Genomic DNA, 22,160 nt, shown 5'->3' with positions numbered 1-22,160 from the left:
GATCATAAAGTCTTTGGGACAAATTGTATCTTTATTTATATTATGCACCACACCCTGTACGATTCCCCCCAGTTCATCTTGGGACCTCTGAATCATGCTGACATAAATTTTAAATAAAGAGCAATAACACAAGTCACATTAATACACCAATATCAGTTTGACCACGTCAAAATAAATCGGCTAGCCTCTCAAAAAGGGAATTTTTAACATTTTACCAACTTATACGTCATTCTCACATTAAACAGAAAACAACAGCATTTAAAAAAAGCTGATTTATGATAGTTATAGTCAAAAACTCTGAATATTTTAGATAACACAATCGCATATATTGATTTCAAATATGAACAAGAGGCTTAGTGGAAATGTTATAGCTGTCTTAAGGTTTTTAACTTAAAATAGTAATTTTAGGGACTGATGCCAGCCAAGTCCAGGCCTGACTGTGCAGGAGGCACATTGCCACTGATTTGCCATTAGAAGCATGGAAAAAAACCTAGGCAACTCGAAAAAAAAAAAGCTATACCTTTACTTTAGTTAATGCTCCAAAAAGCAAGCTCAAATTGAGGTGTAGATGAAAAGCTCTGTTGATAGAATTTTAACAGCTTCTATCAGTCATGGGATGGCATAAGGGACAAAAAACTGTAAATCACTATTCCCAAATTATTCTGAGAAGTGTCTTCTGTCACCCTATTCAAGACTCCAAAGGATCTTGCTTTTTTTCCCCATTATCAGACTTAATTTGCCTCAATATATGGAAAAATTTTCCCCCTCCTTGGTCCATTTACAAACAGGAACGTTCATGAATGTCAGAACATAACATGAAAAGTCAACAAACATGCAGAATTTGATTTAGGTTATGGGGGCATCCCTAATGCCTACAAAATTATTATCTTCAGAGGACTTAAGTTAAACACACCTTATGCTTCAGTTTTTCATGTTTTCCTGAATGACTCAAGGCGATCCTGCCCCTCCCAACTCATATTTCAGCTCCCCACCTCTCAAAACACTATTCCCCCCTAGCTGTGCTAGCACACCTCTCCGTGAAGCTTGAGTCTACACTGGTTACACAAAGGGATCAGGGTTAAAAATAAGCTGGGCAAGAAGGGCAGGGGAAAGTGTGGAGCAGAGAAGAGCCACAAGGGTCTGGCTGCCCTCACTCAAAGTTCAAAAGGCAGCTACTTTATCAGCTGTGTTCAAAGCATGTTGCTTTAATTACCCTTTCCAGGGAAATCCCTGGGATTTATGGTGGTGCAGAAACACTTTTTCTGTGTATAGTCACATGGCTAATATTGTCTTCAGCTTGCTGGAAAGTAATTAAAAGAAAAAAACCCCAACCAATTACCTAACTAGTAAATACAAAAAATTTCATTTGCTTTCAGTGCTTAACCTATATAATTATGTACATCAATCTCAGCTGACTTGGCCTGAATTTGACCTGCTTCTTGTCTCTGCCACCTTTTGCTCGTGGTATTAGAAAAGCAAATTGAATTCCGAGAGCCAAAGGTCTTCTACACCTTCAGGAATGGAAAGTTACTCCACTGAATTTCAAGCAAGACTGTCTGAAGGCAGAGGGTTATTTTGGACTTAACCACAGCACTGAACAGAGGGAGCAGACGTGCCCAGAGCAGTAGCCAGCACATCCCTGAACAAGTGCTGAAGATTTACTAACAAAAGCTTTGGTAAGACGCACACTGTGGGGTATGGTGAGTCAGCATCAGGCACAGTAGTGAGAGTAGTATTTTAAAAGTGAAAAGCAGAATACAGAAATATTTCATAATTAGGTTACTATTATTTTCTAGTGCAAGCAAGCAATTATCTACTGTTATCCCATAATTCTCCTTCTCCGTCATTACTCATAAGCACTTGGATAAAATAAAAGACACTCCACAGCAAACAACTCTGGTATCGCCAGACCACGGATGAATCCTGGCATGCTATGCAAAATCCTGGGGACTTGCAAACATCTGTGAAGGTTGTTTCTAGAATGCAAAACCAGCTGACACTGTACACTTGTCCTAGGGATTCACCCTCTTGTTTGTCCTAAGCAGTTCATGAAGTGTATTTTCACATACAAAAAGGAGAACAGAACTTCCTGGCAGCCAAGGCAGCACAAACACCATCCACCAAAGACTGCTTCAGAAGACACTTCATACGACTGCACTGGCACACAAATGAAGAAAAGCTTGTTCCTGGTTTCTTCTCAAACCATGGACTTGAACGAGCTGCAGCACCAGTGGCTCAGAATCCCAGTTGCAAAGACCTCAGTTATAATTCTGAAGGCACATACAGCCTTTGATCAGTCACACATGCAGCAGGAACGACTCCTCCTCAAGTCCTTTCCCAAACAATTCTTCCAGTTTTGACTTCTACTGGTTTTTGTTTGTAATTCCGAGAACATTCTGAAGCCAACAGATATATTAGATGGATCTGTCTCCTAGATAAAACTAAAAACATGAGAGTTGTTTTATTTGAATTTCCAAAGCTCATTTGTAAACTGGGCCTGAAAATGCTATTTGTTTGTTTGCATTTCAACTTGTTTATATTTATATCGAATGCAAGTATCAGACATGTTACCCATGGCCTGGAGTTCAGAGCCTGAGCGCAGAGAGATGTGGGGGCAAATTTTTCTCTCAACTATAACATTATGATTTAAAAGCAACAAATTTAAAAATCCATTAACAACTGTAAAAATTACATTGCTTTATGAGCTATGGTGGTATTTATTTTCAAACATTTGAATAACACACAGAAACCATCCTGGGTAAGCGGAATTTCAGTTCACATCATAATTACTGATGATACAAAAAATGTTTGAGGCCAGGCAGATCACATCTGTTTGAGGAGTGAAGGTAAGTAACATATTTTCTAGGTCTTTCAGTTATTTTTTTCACTTATGTATTGGGTATTTTGTGGAGTTTTTTTAAACCTCTGTAAAAACCTAACATTGTTCTAAGCATTAAAGATCTCCACAATAATGCAAGAACATGCCAAAAAAATACCACAAAACTTGATTAATAAAGTGCTGATTAATAGGTGATTAGATGCTTGCCAAAGGTTCATTCATGACAGCTCTCACAGTCATGCTGGAATGCTGTGGAGGACAACACCGAGCCAGGGCAGCCGGAGCTCTGGATTAACCACAGTGGGGATGCGGAGGAACCACATCTTTTTTTGGAACTCACTTCTTAATCCAGAGAGGAAAAAAGGAATCTGCAGGACTAATCTGGTCTCAGGAGTCTGATCTCAAAGGTTTCTGGAAGTGTTAGAGTGGGTGCTGCTTTTAGAGTTGGGTAGTATTTAGATTTTTTTCTTTTCCCCTTCAAGATGCATTGCTCTAACTTGCTAATTTATGGCATTATTTTGGGCAGGGAGATAGCTGGATTTCAATTTTTTTCAATCTCAATTATTGAGTGATGCTTCCAGAGTGCATTGAAACAAGCATGTCAGATGCCACTTGTGGGTTGCTACGGGTTTTTCATTTTGTTCTTTTTAATTGCCTGGCAAATTGCTAAGGAATTTTGATTTCAGCCTGCCTCATCAGTATTGTGTTCTCTCTCTGTGACAAATTTTCAAAACTGATCAGAGTTTCGACTGCAAAGCAGTCAGGATGAAGTGATGAAAAGCATACAAAGTTTTGTGCTGTATGAACAGACTTGCGACTTCTGGCTTCAAACTCAGAAAACTGGAATTCAAAATGAAAAACACTCCTACCTGGCAAACAAGCCCCGTCCCTCACAGAGTGCGATTATACAATTATGCTCCATGAAACCTGAAGAAAGGTTTTCATTACATCTATCCTGTGCTCATTTTCATGCCATATCCAATGTGTTGTTTGCAATCACGTGATATTGGGCTAGAAGACTTGTGGTTTCTACAAGACTAACACGGAGGGTTTATTTTTTTTTTTAAGTTATTTTTAACTGTCACATTCCTGAGGCACTGCATAAAAAGCTTTTAGTAATGATACATCTGATATCTAAATAACAAAACATGAGAAATAAGTAAACAAACAAATCCATCCCTCCCTGGCCCCTCCTGGAGTGGTGCAGCAGGTCATGGTCATGCCTAGCTGTCCAAAAGTAAATCAGCAGCTATGCTGAGCTAACAGCACATTCCACCTTTTCATCCTGTATTAGAAACTATTGCCCACAACAGTAAGTGCTCCAAGTTGGCTGTTTCATCCTTGTGTGGGATATCCACAAAAAGTAATTACTAAGTGCTTTTTTATAATTGTGACAGCACTTTCACAAGTTTGGAAACACAATTCAGAATCACAACAAAAAGACAATGTTACTTGTCTATATTAGATGGGAATATCTTACACACCTAAGAGGTTTTTGCACTTCTTGCAGCAAAGCATGTTTTATTCTTTAAAACTGAGAATTTAAATTGTCTCAAATCTGCAAACTTGATCACAAGTTCAATTGATTATGTACACTTAGCCTGGACTTGTTCTTTAGTCACTGCCCTATGATCAGATGAAATGAGCAACTTGCACCTCTGCTGAACCTCAGCATCGAAATCCTACATCTTTGTCTTCTAACCAGACATCAACTTTTGTAATGCACAGATGAATTACGTTTTCACCTTTGTACCAAGTTTGGCTCAAAGTTACCAACAGGTTCAAAAGTTAAGTGGCAGAAATGAATATATGCATAGTGTGATCAGGTAAGGTCTCATTTTCATAGAGCAGCAGGTGAACAACAAGCAGGTACCTGGACCTCTCTCTGACCTGCAGCATGAGCCCAGACATGAGTTCAGCCATTTGAAATAACCTCCCATGATAATTAAGCTGAACTTGTGAACAAGCACAATTCTGCAAACATGGACACTCAAATGGAAACTCAGATAATTCTACAGAAGAGTCAATACTTCTCTTTCTTCTTAATAAGTAGCATTTGTGCCCATGGTGGGAGTACTTCCTGAAACATGAACAAAGCAAGAGGTACGTCTGGAAATTGAAATTTAAAAACTGCATGAACTCTCAAAGCATTCTAAAGGCTAGCCAGTATTAAAAGTAGTGTCTACAAACAGCATAGGTTCATACTTCTGAGCATTCAAAATTTCCCAAGTGCCAGAGAGCAACGACCTGAGTTAGTTCTACCTGACAATAAAAGCACAAAACAAAACTGAGAATTGTACTAGTAGGGCCAGAAGAGGTTGATTTTGTGCCCCGTTTTTCCATTTCCAATTGCATCATAATCACTAACAGAAAGATAAATCAATTCAAATAATGATATTCAAGTGATCCTATGTAAAAAAAAATTAAAATGAAAAACACATTTTCATTGTTATTCTTGCAGCTCATCTGGCCTCCTCAGTACAACCACGACAAAAGCTTAGACAAGGAGGGGGGGGCAGGGGGAAGGAAGAGGAAAAAGAAAATTAAACCAAAAATCTGAACAAATTGTTTCATAGGCTCAAAGTATCAGTTAAGAAATATAGCTGCTCTGAAACACTTAAAGAGAACACAAAAGGGCCTCTACAATAGTATAACCTTTGGCTCTGTCTGCTAGCATCACAGTTTACACGGTTTCCATGGAAACCCTCTGCAAACATATGAATGTGCTTGTTGCATTAGATGTCGAACAGAAAATCCTTTGTGGCAACTCTGGAGGGCCATGGCCAGTGCCAACCTCCCAGTGGAATAATGCCCTTCACTATGCCTTGCCCAGCAGGCTCATGACACACTCGCTCACATGGCACAGCTGCTGCCATCGCTTGTTTTTCCTCAACTGATGTGGAAAAAAAATTATTAAATAAAAAAAGGTGCACATCATAACTTTGAAATGTTTCTTCCCTCATGGGTAGCCCATTTTATTTCTTCCCTCATGGACAGTCCTTTCTGCCCCCATCAGACTGCTGGCAAAGTCTCTGGTTCTGGACTGTCAGATGCAACCCAGGAACTGCACAGTGAGGACTGACTGGGAGGCTTCCAGCAGGCTTCCAGTCAGGACATTGGGGAATACATTTGCATATTGAGTAGATAACTACCCAGGAAGGGGATGCCACAATCCTTATTATGTGTTTAGAGAAAAACAGATTTAAAAAACGTACATACATTTACAAACTCATCATACAACAGGTACACCAGTCCAGAAGATAAGGGAAGTTCCATCACCTTATTAATTCTCATCATAGAAAGACCAACAACAACTCACTCGATGGGCTCCCCCTTCAGCAAGGGAGGCAGGAAAATTCTACCCAAGCCAGACCGATGTATCATCAGGAAGGCTAGTTTCTTTTTTTGTTGTTAAGGGTATGTGTGCAAGTGAAAGCTGAGAGACTAAGAAAATGGTTTCTGCTTTACAAAACAGGAGCTACTGGCAAACATCTGAGTGTTGCATCCCTTCTGAACTTCCCCAGAATGCATGTCCACTCTGAAGCTCTACATACTTTACCAGCACTGAAACATGAGTCCTTCTAATTAAAATGTACCCTTAAGACTAATGGCCCACAGCTGGAACATACCTTGTTCATAGATTAAAACATTTCCCTGCACCCTTATTCCTCTGAAAAAACAAATTCTTAGTACAGCACATTAGATATTAGAAAAAAGTTCTTCACTCTGATGGTGGTTGGACACCAGAACAGCTTCCCCAGGGAAGTGGTTACAGGACCAAGCCTGACTGAGTTCAAGAAATGTCTGGAAAACACAACATGTTGAGATTCTTGCGGTGTCCTTCAGAGGGCTAAGAGCTGGACTCAATGATCCTTGTGGGTCCCTTCCAAGTCAGAACATTCTGTGATTCTGTGACTCTAATTTCTGAGGTATCAATGGCATAATTTATCTAATTACTTACAGATGCACATGGTCTCAGGAAGGATGACATCTCCAAAGGCTACAATCAAGACCAAATCAGGTCTGTGGACTGTGCATGGATGTGACAGCCTGCTTGTGCCATTCTATGTAGAACTGGGGAGGCCAGCACCTTTCTGTTTGTGACTGACATTTGACCTGCAATTCAGCCATTTCCAGCCCCTTGGAGTCATAGTGACAGAAATCAGCAATGTAACAGTTTTGCCATAAAAGCTGAAGAACGAAGGAAAACAGATTTTGTACCAGAAATAAAAACCAAACCAAAGGCTTTCAGCTCTGCCAGCTCTCTGTTTCTATGTTTACTTCTCTCCCAGGGGCAGCCCTGAGGGGAAGCCCTATGTGCTCTCTCATGGCCACCCTCACCTCACACCCACCCATCAGCCCAGGCCCCCACCCGCTGGCTGCCAAATTAACTCTGAGGGCAGCCAATCTCTCCTCTTTTAGCCTCGCCTGCCCAACACAGTAACACGGGGGTCACTCAAAGCCTGCGTTGTTCCAACGCTCTAATAACCCATTGTTCCGCCGTTGCCTCGGCGAGATAAAACGAGAGGCAGCGTTTTCCGAGGACAAGCGAATTCCCACCGTCAGCCAAGGGCTCGGCCTCACGTCAGGGCCAGCCTGTCCTGCGGCTCGGTGGGGAGATGGAGGGTTTGTTTTTGTTAGCAGGCGGTTTTTGCAGGAGCATCTGCTCAGGGAAGCAGCGGTGTGGCTCTTCCTATCATCGCCCGCAGGCCCTTCCCGCGGATCCGTGCAAACCCACGCTTGCTCCCTTTGAGCGTGGCTGTCACTACGGAGATACTACACCGACATTCTCAAGCCTAAAATCTGGCTGCTACCTGATAGATGTTTATGATCTGCTCCCTGCCTTGAACTGCAGAAGGATTGAAAACCTAATGGTTGCTACTGAGCTGCAGCAAATGTTCAAGGAGAAGGGAGCCATGGCACAGGCTCAGGGCAGAGAGACCACGACAGCAGGGCTGAAGCACCTCCAGCATCACATCCACCAGGTTACAGGTATTAATGTTTAAGTACTGGGATGGGAGAAAGGGCACAACAGGCAAAAGTTAATCCAACAACACAGGAAATTATAAGACTGAGAAGTCACTTATTTTATATTTTCACCACATCATCTTGTCCAGTAATGAAGTTCACTGAACATCATTAACGTCCCGCTAATGAGACATCCAACTGCCCAGAACACAGCAATAACGAACGTGAGCTCTGTTTCCACCAAATCTACCAGAAAGATTTGTAAGGTTCTGCTTTCCCACTGACATGAACACATGACTCCCATTAGCCTTAATAAAAGAAGAGAGAATTCAGTGGGAGAGAAATTTCCCAAGGTTGCATAACTGAACTGTGGCACGCTGAAGACACGGTATAGACTGCTAAGAGAAGTCAGCAGTCTCCAAACTACAGTGACAGGACAAATTCTTTCACTATTTTTCCATTAAGCTGTTCAACTTGTGCCATAGTTTGGAATTCCTTGCTTTACACCAGCGAAAGTACTCAGAACTTTTTTATACAAAAAAAATGGAAAAGCAAATTTTTTTTATGGAACAGCAAATCAGGTAGTGGGAAGTCTGGATCCTATTTTTAGGCTGAAAAATAACTTCAGATATGCACTTTCTTTATCTTAATGCATTGTCCCTACATACTATTCTTGACTCCATGGTATATAAATTCTTACTTCTGTAACAATGCAAATTTGTTGACAGGATGACAGGTTAAAGTTTATCTTTCAGGCTGCTTCCCTTGCCCCAGTCACAAAATTCTAGTTATGTCAATTTATGTCCCTTTCAGTGCTCAGTGAGGCGAGGAAATGAAATGGAGTGCCAGAATGTGGAAACAATGCAAAAAACTAATGCCAGAACTGAGTACCTGCCTCCTAGGCTTAGCTCTGCACGCCCTCACAAAGCTTTGGGATTAATACTGCATATCTCAAAACTGTGCTTAAGAAAAACCTTAGTTCCAGATGTTGAAAGTATGATTAATCTACTGAAAGTTAGAAGCTTTTTCTTCATCTTTTCTCCCCAGTTCAAGTTTGTAAGTTTATGTATTTTAAAAGTACTTGAGTGCTTTGCCTTGGTTTTGTTGGTTTGGTTTTTTTTTGGTTTGGTTTGGTTTGGTTTTTTGAGGGGAGGAGGAGGGGGAGGTGGGAGTGGGGTGGTTTTGGACATTAGAAAATTAAATTTTATGGACAAGTTAAAAATTGTTGGTCACGTTTATCATAAGAATCTCTCTGACATAATCCAAGACATTCAGTGCTATTACAGTATACATTAATGAAAGCTGCCTTATGCACTCTGCTATACTTTAAATGAGAACAGACTTCTCCATTATCTATCACACTGCAATGACTTATACAGGAGAATATCTAGTCTGCTACTAATCACACATATTCCCGGAAGTTGAACTACTCTGACACAATAAGCAGAGATGAAAAACTACAGTGGAAGGACTGCTGTAACTGTGTGACCAGTATGTGCTGTGTTTTAGAACCATGTGTTAAAACGAATCTTACAAACTAAACCAAGATACCTATTTGTACTCAGCTTTAAAAAAAAAAAAAACAAACCACCCAAACCAACAACAACAAAACCCCAAAGCCAAACTCAACCACAAAATAAAACCAAACGTATTTGATTTATTTTATTTCACAGACTTAAAATTAAAACCTCAAAGGTCAGTACAGAAAACCACAGTACTGCACCACAGCAGAATCAGCCCTGTGCCCCATGTGGTTGTGCACAATTTAGCTGCCAATATATACTCAAAACTCCGAGCCCAGTCCTAATGAGGCTGATGTTCTGGACTCAAGCAGAAGTAAAATCAGATTACATTTCCTAAAAAAATAAAAATAAAATAAAAATAAAAAAAAATTCTAACCACCCCATAATATGCAGAACAACCCATGTTAAAGCAGTAACTGATTTATGGATACGTAGACTCTAAGTACAGGAGAAAACTTCATTCAAATACAGAAATTGTAACTCACCAGCCATGTCATGACCCTGAAGACAGAAATCACGCAGGTCCTAAACAGAAGACACTCAAAATACAAGACAATTTTCTGCAGCATCCATCCCCAACCCTTCTGTCAAATACACAACTGCAATAGCACAAAGCATCTTTATGACAGGAATAAAAGGCTCTTTAAATGCTCCTTTTATTTTTTATTGAATGAACCCACTCTTACACCAAGTTCGCTCAACGATGTCTCGAGCTTTAGTACTGCCAGATCCTGTTTCATTAGTCAACTACAACTTGTAAGTCACATACAGAACAATCTGAAATAACTGCATAAAGTTTCTTCATGTAGCAAGTCAGGTGGTTGATTAGGACACTGAACTTATTACTATATTGATATATGTGGTTGTCAACAAGATTAAAATCTTGTCTGCTCCAAGTCACTAGCAAAACCCAAAGGGAGTTTAGAACCAAAGCCACAGACTCCTCCCAGCTTACAATGTTAGTTTCAGCATTTTGTGGGGTTGACTCTTCTCACAGAATCAGTAATCTTTACTAACAGATTAGTAATCTTTCCTCCCTCCAAGGAAGCACATTGCACCACACCTCCCAATTGTTTTAGAAGTACACATATACAAAGACCACAGTTGAAAAAGATATCATCAGATGTGGTGAGTCCAGAGAAATCTTGTCCTAAATATTTTTCAAGTTTATTCATGAGAAAAGGGTGGAGGAAGAAACCACAGTTGAAAGATTCACAAACATGAACTCATTTACAGGTTTGCAAAGCAAATCATGCCACCAACCTGTCACGTAACCTAAAAAATGCAGTGCAGACTCTGGATCAAGATATTCACTGCTGGATAAAATTAAACTGCCCTGCTACTATATGAGTTCTTTAAAACTGGCTGTTTTTTTCGTCTCTCTTAATCCCTCAGTCAGATAGGCACTGGATTAAAGTGAAGGTAGAGCAGAGAACAACCACTTTCTAACTTTTAACAACTTCTTGCAATGCAGGGCAGTTAAGAGCACTGTTCTCACACACTGTTTAGTGCTTTGAAACGAACACAGTTGGTTAGTGGCCACAAAAGCAACCACAGCTCTGTAATTTCTTAAATATTTACTAATAAGATACACCAGAGTACAAACCCCAGAACTGTATTCCTGATACTCAGACCTTTCTGTCAAAACACAAATAGACAAGAAGACCTTCTGGCAAAACCACTCCAGAATGCTTTTACGTTTTGGTTTTGAAGCACATATCTGCCTTTTTTCCCCTCCCTATAACACCACCCACTCTTCCAAACAAATAAGTAATCCAGCATTGCACAGGAATTTTAATTGTTTCCATAGCTTCTGTTTGTTACCTGCCAAAAAAGTACTTAGTCTGACAGATTTGGGACAGGGTGCCTATGATACATGCATATTTATCAATACATATAATACACGCATCTTTTATCAAAACATACAAATACAGACATATATGCATATGTGTAACACACAACTTACGTAACAGTTAACTTTTATATAGCTATAAAAACTAGAAGGCTTTCAAAGGGGAAGCCTTCATTCTTTGAAGTAACAGCCACGATTCCAATACACTGACTCTCTGGCTCAGATTTACAATTGAATTACTACAGCTGGACTTCCTGCATACCACGTGAGCCAGACTCAGTTTGGTGTCCCCTTGTGTGCTGTTAGCTGTGACAGACGCAAGGTCGCAGCGGAAATCCCTTGCATGGGAGGACTGAAAAACCAGGATGCACTACTTTGTACTGGCTGCAAGTACAGTCCCACAGATCTCTGCAGCAGTCTCTGCAAGAGTTTGGCTGATGTGGGTGCTGTGACTGAAACTCTGGCTCCTTCCAAGGGTTGTGTAATTTTTATTTATTTATTAAGATTTTGGTCTGTCAACCCTTCCTCACCCTGCACAGTATTTACCACAAAGAATGGCCCTGGTTTCAGTGGGACCTTTGAAATACTCGTCTTGTGGTAACAAGGCGTTGCACAACACAAGCTGGTGGGAACATTTTCAGCATATTTGTACAACTTCATTTATTTAGTTCCTAGGACCAGGTCTTAAAACAACCAAACCTTTTTCTAGCATTTGTTTAAAGAATCCATTCTACATATCATGTAAATACTGTGTACTAGTGAAATACCTGGGAGAGTTGTAATTATTTTGACAAAAGAGCTTATAGATCTTCCCCTGAGTAAACTGCATGGCAGCATAAGCCTGCTGGAAGGGGAGGGCTAACAATTCTGCAAAACATTTAAAACAGTTTAATAAACAAGGGAAAAAATATCTGTGGGACTTAGAGGGTGGTAGCCCACAAAGTATTTTCTTCAACAACAGGTACCACACATTTTTCCACTGATTTTACAACTAAACCCAACAAGCTGCAGCATCTGACAGCTTTAGTGCTCAGAACCTACTTCTGACAGCATTTTTTGATTTGTGATGGGTGGTTTGTTTTTGCATTGTTAGGGCTGGGTGAAGCCTCGAGGCAGACAGGCAGCCCTGTTGATAACATATGTATTTTCCAACCCCGTGATAAATTTCCCATAACTGCTGGCCTGGAACATGACTTTCAGCAACTTGACTGTCCCACATTTGGCTAAAGCAGCCTCAGTCCATTTTGTGTAATAGCTCCAAGACTGTAGATAGAAGACAACCATTTTCTTAACAGCTTGCTTTCAACACTCAACTTCGGGCTCCTATTTTCAGAAAACAATGACTATTGCATTCAGAAATAAAAAACCTCCCCAAAGAGATTTTTTTTTTATTTCAAGCCAGAAATCCAAAGTTAGAAATTACTTTGGGAAGGTGCACTTAGAATTTTAATATCAAGGTCAACATTGCTGGTTGTTACAGCTTAGGAGAGGTTTTATTTCGTATGCAAATCCTAATTGCATATATATTTCAGCGCTTTTACATCACTGCCACTGAGAAGGTCTGTGCTGTTTTCAAAGCCTAAAAAACTTGCCTTTCACAGCTGCAAAGGAAATGACAAGAGAAGAAAAACACAGCCAGTGTATATCAGCAATTAATTCCATCCACAACTGCCCAGCTGTTTGCTCATGGAGGAACCGGCCTGTTTCCCCTCCGAGCTTTTGCCACTGAAAGCTGATCCGGCACTTTCAGAGCCGTGGGCTGTTGGTAACGCGTCAGGAATGCGCGCGAGATCACAGGGAGCTGAGGAAGAAGAAATGAAATCCAGACTGGAGCGCTGAGTATCTGTGATATGAGGATAAAGTTATCTGGGGGAGAGGGCGGCAGAGGGGGAGGACAGGGAGCTGCCAGCAAAGCCAGGCTCAGCTTGCAGGACAGACACGACTGTCGTACCGGCAGAGACAAGGTGGGATGGCCTAACAAGCCCCTGTGTCCATATCAGCTCTGCCAGGGTGGTTTTTACGCTGGCTGATGTCAGACAGGTAGATCTGGGGGCACTTTACAAAAGCTCTCACTCACACTTGGGATCGTGCTTTCCCAACAAAGTTGCTGTAAAGACGTGGCTTCATCTATGCCAGAGTAAGCCTTTTTGGTAAGTAATTACTACTTATTGGTAATTATTGCATCCCTCCAGAACTTGAGGCGGATTTCAGCCCTTTCTTTCCTGTGAATGGAATTGCCTTATGCCACCCTTGGGATTTCAGGAAAGGCATGGAATATATAAAAGGAGGATGCTATCAGTAACATCAACAAGCCCCACCCTGCTGAGCACCTGGAAATTTCATCCCACTTAAATAAACTCACCAGGTTACATGAACAGGTGTTTTTTTCCTATAATATTTTTAAAAAAACAAAAAATAACATTTTTTTTCCTCCCTTTACCCAATCCTACCCCCATTTAAAATTTCCAAACTATCCCTAGGGTTCATTTTTGCTGGGCAAAGCAAGACTCTAACATATATTACTAGTGGCTTTTTCTTCAGCCACCGATTAAAAAGAGCTCCTTTGACTTCTTTGATCTTTAGTAGCAGCAGGTCACCTTTGCATTACCTGGACCACTCAATCATCTCAAACTGCACAGGTATTGGGAAGAATGACACCACTGGAAAATATTTTCACTTGGCAACTTTCAATTCCAGTACCCGAGGTAAAAAGTAACTATCACAGAGCTAATCCCTTTACAAAGAGACACACTGAAGTACCAGCTTGTGTATTTTGCTGAATAAACTGAGTATGCTCAAACTACAAGTCTGTGGAAGGAAAAACATTCTACAGAATAAGACTGTGATATTGTGTCCATACAGTTATGAAAAAAATGTGGGAACAACACCCTTCTATCAAACAAGATTGATGAAGTATTTAAACGTTACTTTTTTAAAAAAGAATCTCTAAAATGTAAAGCTGTGCCTCTGGAAGATTGGTATCATCTCCACAACAGCTATAAAAGCAGGCAGTGTTATCACTCAGAAAATACAAAAGCAGAGGACTTTCAGCAATTTACAGTTTCCCAAGGAAAGTAAATCCAAATCCTGTGGTTGACTGGAAAGTATGAATTTGTACAAATGGCTTAAAATACCGTGTCTTTTTTTCTCCCTTGGAACCAATGACTCAATAATGGGTAAACAGAAGCAGCACAATTTTGTTAAATGAGAAGCACAGCACAATTTTGACTGCAAGCAATCTCACTATATTGTTGCATGAACAGTTCCACTGCTCCTTGAAAGCAAGAACAGCACTCATCATTCTTCCCACAATTTCGCTTTTATCTGTTTAACACTGAGCAAATCCATTGGGGGATGATTTCTTACACTGTTTATTGTCTGCCACGGTAAAACCTGACTTTCTCACATACTAGAAAGATGCACAGAAAGTTTTTGTAGTTGATCAACCCATCACACTGTGCTGAGCAACACCAGCACCTTCAAGGTACACACCACCTCTCCAAGACTGTTAGTTCTTTTCACATGAAGTGCTGCAAATACAAACTATTATATTACTTATCCTAAATACTGGACAACACAAGGCAAAATTTTTCTTAAACAGCAGAACAGAGAGGTTTTTAAACTAAAAGAAGGATTAAAGGCTTTAGTAGGCCTAACCCAAAATGGAAGATATTTCAGTAAAGTAGGGAATAGTGACAGTGCTGTCGACGCCTTAAAAAAACCTGCATAGTTCAGAAATTACTCTCACCCCACCCATACTTAGTAGAATTGGTATTAGTTATTAATTCCAAAATTTTTTCGTCAGGCTCAGTTTTCAGCAATATTTTGGTAGAAGGCTGTGAAAATACTGATAGATGTTAAAAGCAGTAACAGAGTAAATTTCACTGCATCAGTAAAACTCAGCTGAGCACTACAAACAGAAATTATGCAAGTGTACACATGTACACATGACAACTGTTAACTAAACTCAACTCTTCATTGACTAGTCTCTTCTCTGTTTGCTACTTCTCCAGAGTAAAATTCTTTCTTGTGCAGCAACCCTATCAAGGATCTATGTATTGCTTAAAAACATGGAAGATATGTCCCAGAAATAAATACCATAATTATTCTGCTCTTAAGGATTTACCATTTAAATTTAGGCATGACGCTTCAATCTGGAGATAAATTTCAGTGACTGAGGCTAAAATTCAGATGCAGAGAGGACTCCAAGCCTTTATACCACTATATTCCAAAATAAGCCTCACTACTTCCCCATGTGAGTCTAAGTGGCACACACTTCTCAGATTTGCTACACAGCAAAGAATTTCAAACAAAAAAATGCAAAAGGGACTTAGAAAGTCCCTGTTTTCACATCCAGCCACAACACAAGGAAGTTGCTTAACTTATGCTGAACACGGACACATATCACATGTGACGGAATAATCCCTGAAATGCCTAGAAATGCTTATATTACATAATGGTTAAGGACAAACAGCACCATCTGAACTTGCAAGAGGAGTTCATACTTTATGGTTAAATAATTTGTGAGTCACTTGGGATGACTTATGTTTTTCTCTCTCCAAAACCTGAATCAGGAACAAAGTTGCTCAATGTCTGAAAGTTCCCAGTCTGAAAGGAAAATTCCTAACTCCTAAAGTAACAGTTTTCATTTATCATCCATATTATGTATGAACTACTGAAACTTAACACCTTCTTGTTCAACATTTGTATTTGTGAATTCATTAGGTCCTGAAGTACAATTTTTTTTTTTTTGCCTAACTTTAGATAATTAGATAATTTAGGTAATTTAGATAACATTTGAATTCACTGTCTAATTAAGCTCTCTCTCTAGGATGAAGTGAGTAATATTCTAGACTTCACTGCCTGCACCACAGGCTTACAGTGATTCCAGCAGAGGCACATGATCCGCAAGTAGACATCCATATTGCAGACACCTCAAGTAATGCAAGACGTGTGCTGCTCTAAAACAATAACAAGGTACAGGCAAGACAGAGAAAACCTGTACGAAGAGACCACCGAATTATATTGATAACTAAGGGGGGAAAAATTGTAAATGGCAGATTTAAAAATAAAGCCTTCTCTTTAAATTCTTGAAATTCACATGCACAATGGGTAGTACACTTTTCTATGCATCCTGCTAACCAGAGGCAAAGGAGTATTTTATGTTGCCCAAGTCAACAACACATACTACAGACTGATTCCGTGGCACTGGGATACAACACAGTATAAAATGAGAACCTCATGGTGCCAAGTAAAAACCAAGATTTGGCAATGGTGTGAGTGTAGACTAAAATATGCTGTGAGAAACTGTCACCAGGCACAAACAAGCTTTTGGAATACCATGTGCAGGAGCTGCTAACATAACAATCGTTAAGTGAAAATATATGACCAATTCCTTAAAAAATATGAAAAAATAAAATGTCAACATCTAGGGGATAATGAAGGAGAAAAAGTGAAGGAACGAGGAATGGGGGAAATGTAGCAGACAAATTTTATTGAGTTTGTGATCAAAATAAAAATGTACTTGATTAGGAAAATGTTGACCCACGGGGTGAACAAAGCAACCAAGTTTAATAGAAAATAGTGTTTAACAAGTTCCATAAAAGATTTTTAATACAGTAATAATGCTTTCTCTCCCACTCTCACTAAGTGCTTGAAGCTAATGTACATCTCCAAGGTTGTCTTCTGTATTTTATTATTGCTGTCAAGCAAGAAAAATGAGCCAAAAAGTTAGAAAATGCATTACACAACTTACATTTCTGGACATCAGCATCGTACTAGAGTCTTTACATTTCATGTTAGCATGACATGTAAATAAACAAAGTACTCCTTTATACTAGAAATCACGGTGAAAGTTGGGTTAAAGCAACAACAAACCCCTTGCATTCATCAGCCCACTCTAAGCACCTTGCTATACTCATGGCAATAAAGAGTTTATTGCAGAGAAATGTATTGAATGTACTGCACTAAAATGTGTTTGGTAAAAGCTAAATTAAGCTCCCATCCTTATGACAGGTAGATGATCTAGGTCTTAATTAGCATGATTCACGACAAACATGCAGCACTAAGTTACAGTGACGATGAAAAGATTTTTGAATGCTTCTCTAAACCATACAAGCTTATCAGTACCCACCTACAAACATATGCTTTCTTCCATATGACACAACATGTGCAAACTAACAACGGTGCAAACTTGGTGATTTATGCCTTAAAGAGAATAGCATAAGTTTATCTGTGTATTCCTGAAGCCTGAAGAACAGGTTTTGTCAAAGAAAATCTTCACTCATTTTGTAATTCTTTGGTACGAAACTGGCACATAGCTGATGTACCAGCTGATGTACCAGCTGATGTACAGATGCAGGTGAAGGCCTTTTGGCTGGTCTAGTAAACCTCTTTCACTTGAAAGCTATTTCACCATCCTAAGGTATTAAATGTTCTACACAAATCAGTACTAAGGTGGGGTTTTCCCCCACAGTTACTCTTCAGACATCCACAGATCATCAGTAACTTTCTACACAGTTGGTGAAATGCAAGTTCTTTCTGCTTAGGATGACAAGTAGGAGAGAAAAAAAACTGTATTCAGTCTACATGCAAAGTTAGACACCTTACAGAGGCTGTACCCATAGAACAGCTTGAAGGTACTATAAGTTCAAAGAATCCTTTTTTCCTGAAGCCCAGGATCTGACGCCAAGATGACACCTTACCCTATTTATTTTGTATCTTCTTACCAAGAAGATATTAGCAATGTAAAAAAAAGAGTCATGCACATCCAGTTTCACATGTGCTGACCACGTATGAAGACAGGAGAAAATTCAGATTTGGCAGATTTCATAGGAATCTAGTTAATGTCCACGCCACACTCACCACAAACCAAGCTTCACTCAAATCTTGTGGCCAGAACTTGACCGAAACTGAACAAACATTCACATCTAAATTAACGTATGATGTCAGCAGTCATACATTTTGACTACATACAGGTCATTTAGTGTGCTTGATGCCAGACACTTAATTTCAGTCCACTATTAAATACTTATTATTTATATTTATTACTACTACTACTAATTATTATTATTTCTTATCCAGTTATTTATTGACATACATCTAATTTAACACAAAGTTACAGTGTGGTTACTGTTTCTGGCTGTTAAGTAAGTATCTTTTCCACAAAGTTATATGATTACAGAACAAATTCATGGGTTTTTTTGCTTTTGATACCAACAACAAGTTCAATTCTGCAAGCTGAAGAAGAGGGGAAAGAAGAGAGCTAAATAACTGCATGTCCCACCCTAAGGCTAAAGGTCATCTATTTGAAATGCACAAATACTTTCCTCAAATAATGAGATAAATTGTATTTGCCCACGTGTTTATCAATTCTGCGGTCTTTGTTCCTACTGAAACACACCAACTTGCCTGTACAGACCTGCTGGTCCGTGGTACCCTGACTATTTCTGGAATGCTTTTAATATATTGAAATTATGTTCACTTATTTTCCTGCCTCTGATCTCACAGCTGTCTCAAGTAACAGATCACAGTTGCCAGATCAGTACTGTCACAGGCAGTTACTATAAGATCTCTTGGACAAATGTTATCTACGCCTGGCAATTTGCTACATTTTTTTTTTTTAATGTTCTAGAAGTCTTTTCTACCAACATTTCAATTTCAGACCAATTCTCAAAATATTACCTACAAAATGAAGTTCCTGCATTAAAATCTCTCAGGAAAGTCAATTAATTAGCTTTTGTTCTGTGGCTTATCTTTGTCTTGTATTTCTTTTACACTTCAGGCATCTACCAGCTCTCCAGTCTGTCTGGCAGAATATCCATTTCTGATATACTTGAAATGATTCAATTTAAATGATTTATTGTAGGCCCTGGTATCTTTAGCAAATTGTTTCTCAGAATATCTTTTGGCCAGACTTATTATACTTTAAAATTTAATTTGTGAGAGGGTATTTTTTTCCCCCTTTCTATTTTCTTCAGAGGAAACTTCAACTTTTGAGAGATGGTTCCTTGTTGCTAAGAGATTCCTAAAATCTGCTTTGAAACCCTCCTTACCTCCTAAAAATAAAAAGTAGCAACCACAAAAAGTTTGAAGTCTTTGATAGATGGGTATATATTTTATCCAACTTCTAATTCTCTTTAAAGAGACAATTTACTACCTGCAGGCTTCAACTTCCTTATAACAGGCATTCTCATTTTTATGACTAGCAAAGGCAGGAGGCTGGCAGGAGAATTGCAGGGTCCAGTTCACCAGTTCAGATGTGACCACTGAACTTTAACCATACAAATATATTACTGGGAGCCAGGTAAGAACAGCTTTGCTATTCCAGACTCTGGATGTCAGTGCACCTAAAGCAACACTGATGCTTTTTGAAGTCACTGACTTCTACAAGCTTGAGAGTGGTATCAGCAGGCTTTGGAAACACTCACAAAATTACCTCCTTCATGGTAGCAGGTTGCTCCTCCAAACATCAGGGTGACTTGTTCAATGTACTATAACCAGGACTGGGATTCTTGTGAGTTATAATATTTCATAATACCATGCGTCTCTTAACTGGTTTTTCTTTTTTAAGGTACACCCATTCAAAGACTGCACATGGAATGCAACCATATGGACTTGTTTTGTTGCTGTTAAATTGTAATATTTGGGGGGTTGACAGCTTTAGCTTATTAGAAGAATTAACTCAATCTAAAGTTACAATGTATGTCCAGCATAAATGGTGAATAAACATATCTAATTCAGCGGTTCACTCACTGATTTGTGTAGCTGCACTACTGTTAATCCAAAAATGTGAATAAATTGAATTTAAAATTAAGAGAATAACAGGTTACTCCAATTACTTGTATAGACAAGCTTCAAACTGAACCACTTGACATGAAACCCTCTGTACCTCTACGTTAAGGGGTAGACACTGGGCAGTAACAGCAAGTGTTGACCTTCCTGAATGCAGAGCATAAAGAAATCAGACTTTCATGCTTTGTTAGTCATTGTTTTACCCCATCCCCCTTTCAACCAAGTCTCTCCTCAGCCTAGAGATGACACAACACAAATCACACTTCCTGGCACCCCAAGCTGATAACCAGCAGAGACTGGAGTGTTGGCAAGTCTCAGTTAACAGGATAAGCCCTTCAGAAGAAGCAGAATTAAGAGGAGCATCAGCTGCGAAGAACTAGGCTGACACTGTTTTAACCTGATCCAGCAAGGTACACAACAAAGCTGAGTCTTGAAACTAGTTCCACATTTAACAGAGTCTTTTCTATGAAGAGTCACAGGTCATTAGCAGACAGAGAAAATCTTCATGGTATGGTACTACAACTGAACTGTTAAGTAAATCCAACTTCAGCAGAGGGGAAATAAAAAGCTGAACTAAACTGACTTTATAAATATCAATATTTGCTAAGGACCTTGTAATTTCTGAATATAGCTCAATGAGTGAAGGGGGGAAAAATCCTAAAGACACAGGCTGTTGTTACAATTATAAAATAGTTATTGAGTGGGAGAGTTTTATGGCTTATAACCACTTCAGAAAAAAATCCAATTTTAAAAAACATATTCCTCATTCACTCTACTCAGCTTATGAATAAAGTCATACCAGATAAAAATCCAACAATCTCCATGGTAAAGACATAATAAGCATCTATCAACTTTTTTTTTTTTTCATGCTCACAGTTTCAGCGTTTTTAAGCCATCAGGGAGAGACTTATTCCTAAGCTAAGGAGCAATTAAAAAAATAAGTACAATGGGATAGAGATAGGGTGACACATTTAAACCCACTTCATTAATAGCTATAATGTTAGCAAAATATAATGAGTTTACCTTTTGGAAAAAAAATTAATTTTAAGCTAGATCTGTTTTTTGTAGTTAGAAGCTGAATCATTTTAAATATGCCAGTCTGCAATTTTGAATATTATTTTCAGCTTGAATTCCAGCATCACATAAGAAGATCTAAAAATCTGATTACCATGTCACAAGCAACTGAATAATTACACCAACCCCTCTCTGTAGAGCTGTCCTTCATTAATTCGTAATTAACAGGATTTGGTAACACAATCTGTACTCCTAACTTTTAACAGCCTGCTTGCATCAACTGGAAAGGGGCGATTGTTTGTTTGGTGAACCCCAGAGCTCCAGTGCTTCTCTCCCATGCTTGGCAACACACACTCCCTACAATTCCTCATCCTGGAGGTGCCCACCAAGCTCCTCTGCCCCTGCTGCAATCAGAGACTTGACATGAATGCTGTCCTCCTCCTCTTCCTGCCTCTCATGAAACTCCTTTATCTCTAGGACTAAGGAATTTGACAGAGAATGAGATAGAGAAACTTTGCTGCCAGCAAACTGTTTCCATGAGAGAGGCATCGGAAAGGGAAAACAGCAAAGACCAATCCAACACTCTTCAACCCTTTCCAGGCACTCATGGGAAATAAAACAAACAAACACCTCCCCGCCAAAAAAAAAAAAAAAAAAAAAAAGGAAAAGAATAAAAAAAAAAGGAGCAATAATAACATTTTAACATACTTAAAATAACACCTTCAAAAACTATGAAGGGTAGGGCTTTTCTGTTTTAATTATAAAACTCCCTCATCCTCAACTACTAAGCTACTCCAGCTTTCCATCACAGTGAGACAAGCAATGCAAGTGCTCAGGCTTAGCCTGATTATACCAGAGAAACTTCGGGTTTGGCTCTTTTGAGCCAAGACAATCATTAGCTTGATGCTGATGTTACAGACAGCCAGGTTCTATTTTGTAACAGCAATCTATACTGAAAATTATGGTGTTTTTAAAATAATAATTAAAAATGCAATCAATGAGCCCCCCAGCTCTTTCACACATGTATCAAAGAACAGGAGCTACACACAAAGCAAGTGGTTTCTTCCCAGGAGAAAGGCAACAACTGCAGGAATGTTGAATAGGATCTCCTTTTTTTGTTTTGTTTTGTTTGTGGGTTTTTTGGTTGGTTGGTTTTTGTTTGGGGGGGGTT

The 22,160-nt window shown here is 39.3% G+C and overlaps 1 protein-coding gene across 5 annotated transcripts in view; it reads right to left on the bottom strand.

Moving 5' to 3' along the window:
• Window positions 1-22,160, bottom strand: part of ADD3 (adducin 3) — a 100,002-nt gene that overhangs the window by 36,897 nt on the left and 40,945 nt on the right. The window contains exon 1 of one of the 5 annotated variants that reach the window (XM_027885733.1): window positions 9,816-9,908. The exons of the other annotated variants lie outside the window; for them this stretch is intronic. The gene's annotated coding sequence lies outside the window, so the exon portion shown is untranslated. Of the gene's footprint in view, window positions 1-9,815; window positions 9,909-22,160 lie in introns of those variants that run through there. 5 annotated transcript variants of the gene reach the window in all.

Source organism: Empidonax traillii, unplaced genomic scaffold (assembly GCF_003031625.1).
Source record: "Empidonax traillii isolate 1590-97213 ecotype Southwest subspecies unplaced genomic scaffold, ASM303162v1 scaffold171:size1303362, whole genome shotgun sequence".
Classification (NCBI taxonomy): domain Eukaryota; kingdom Metazoa; phylum Chordata; class Aves; order Passeriformes; family Tyrannidae; genus Empidonax; species Empidonax traillii.
Note: the sequence above shows the minus strand (reverse complement) of the source record. Positions and strands in the feature narration are given on the sequence as shown.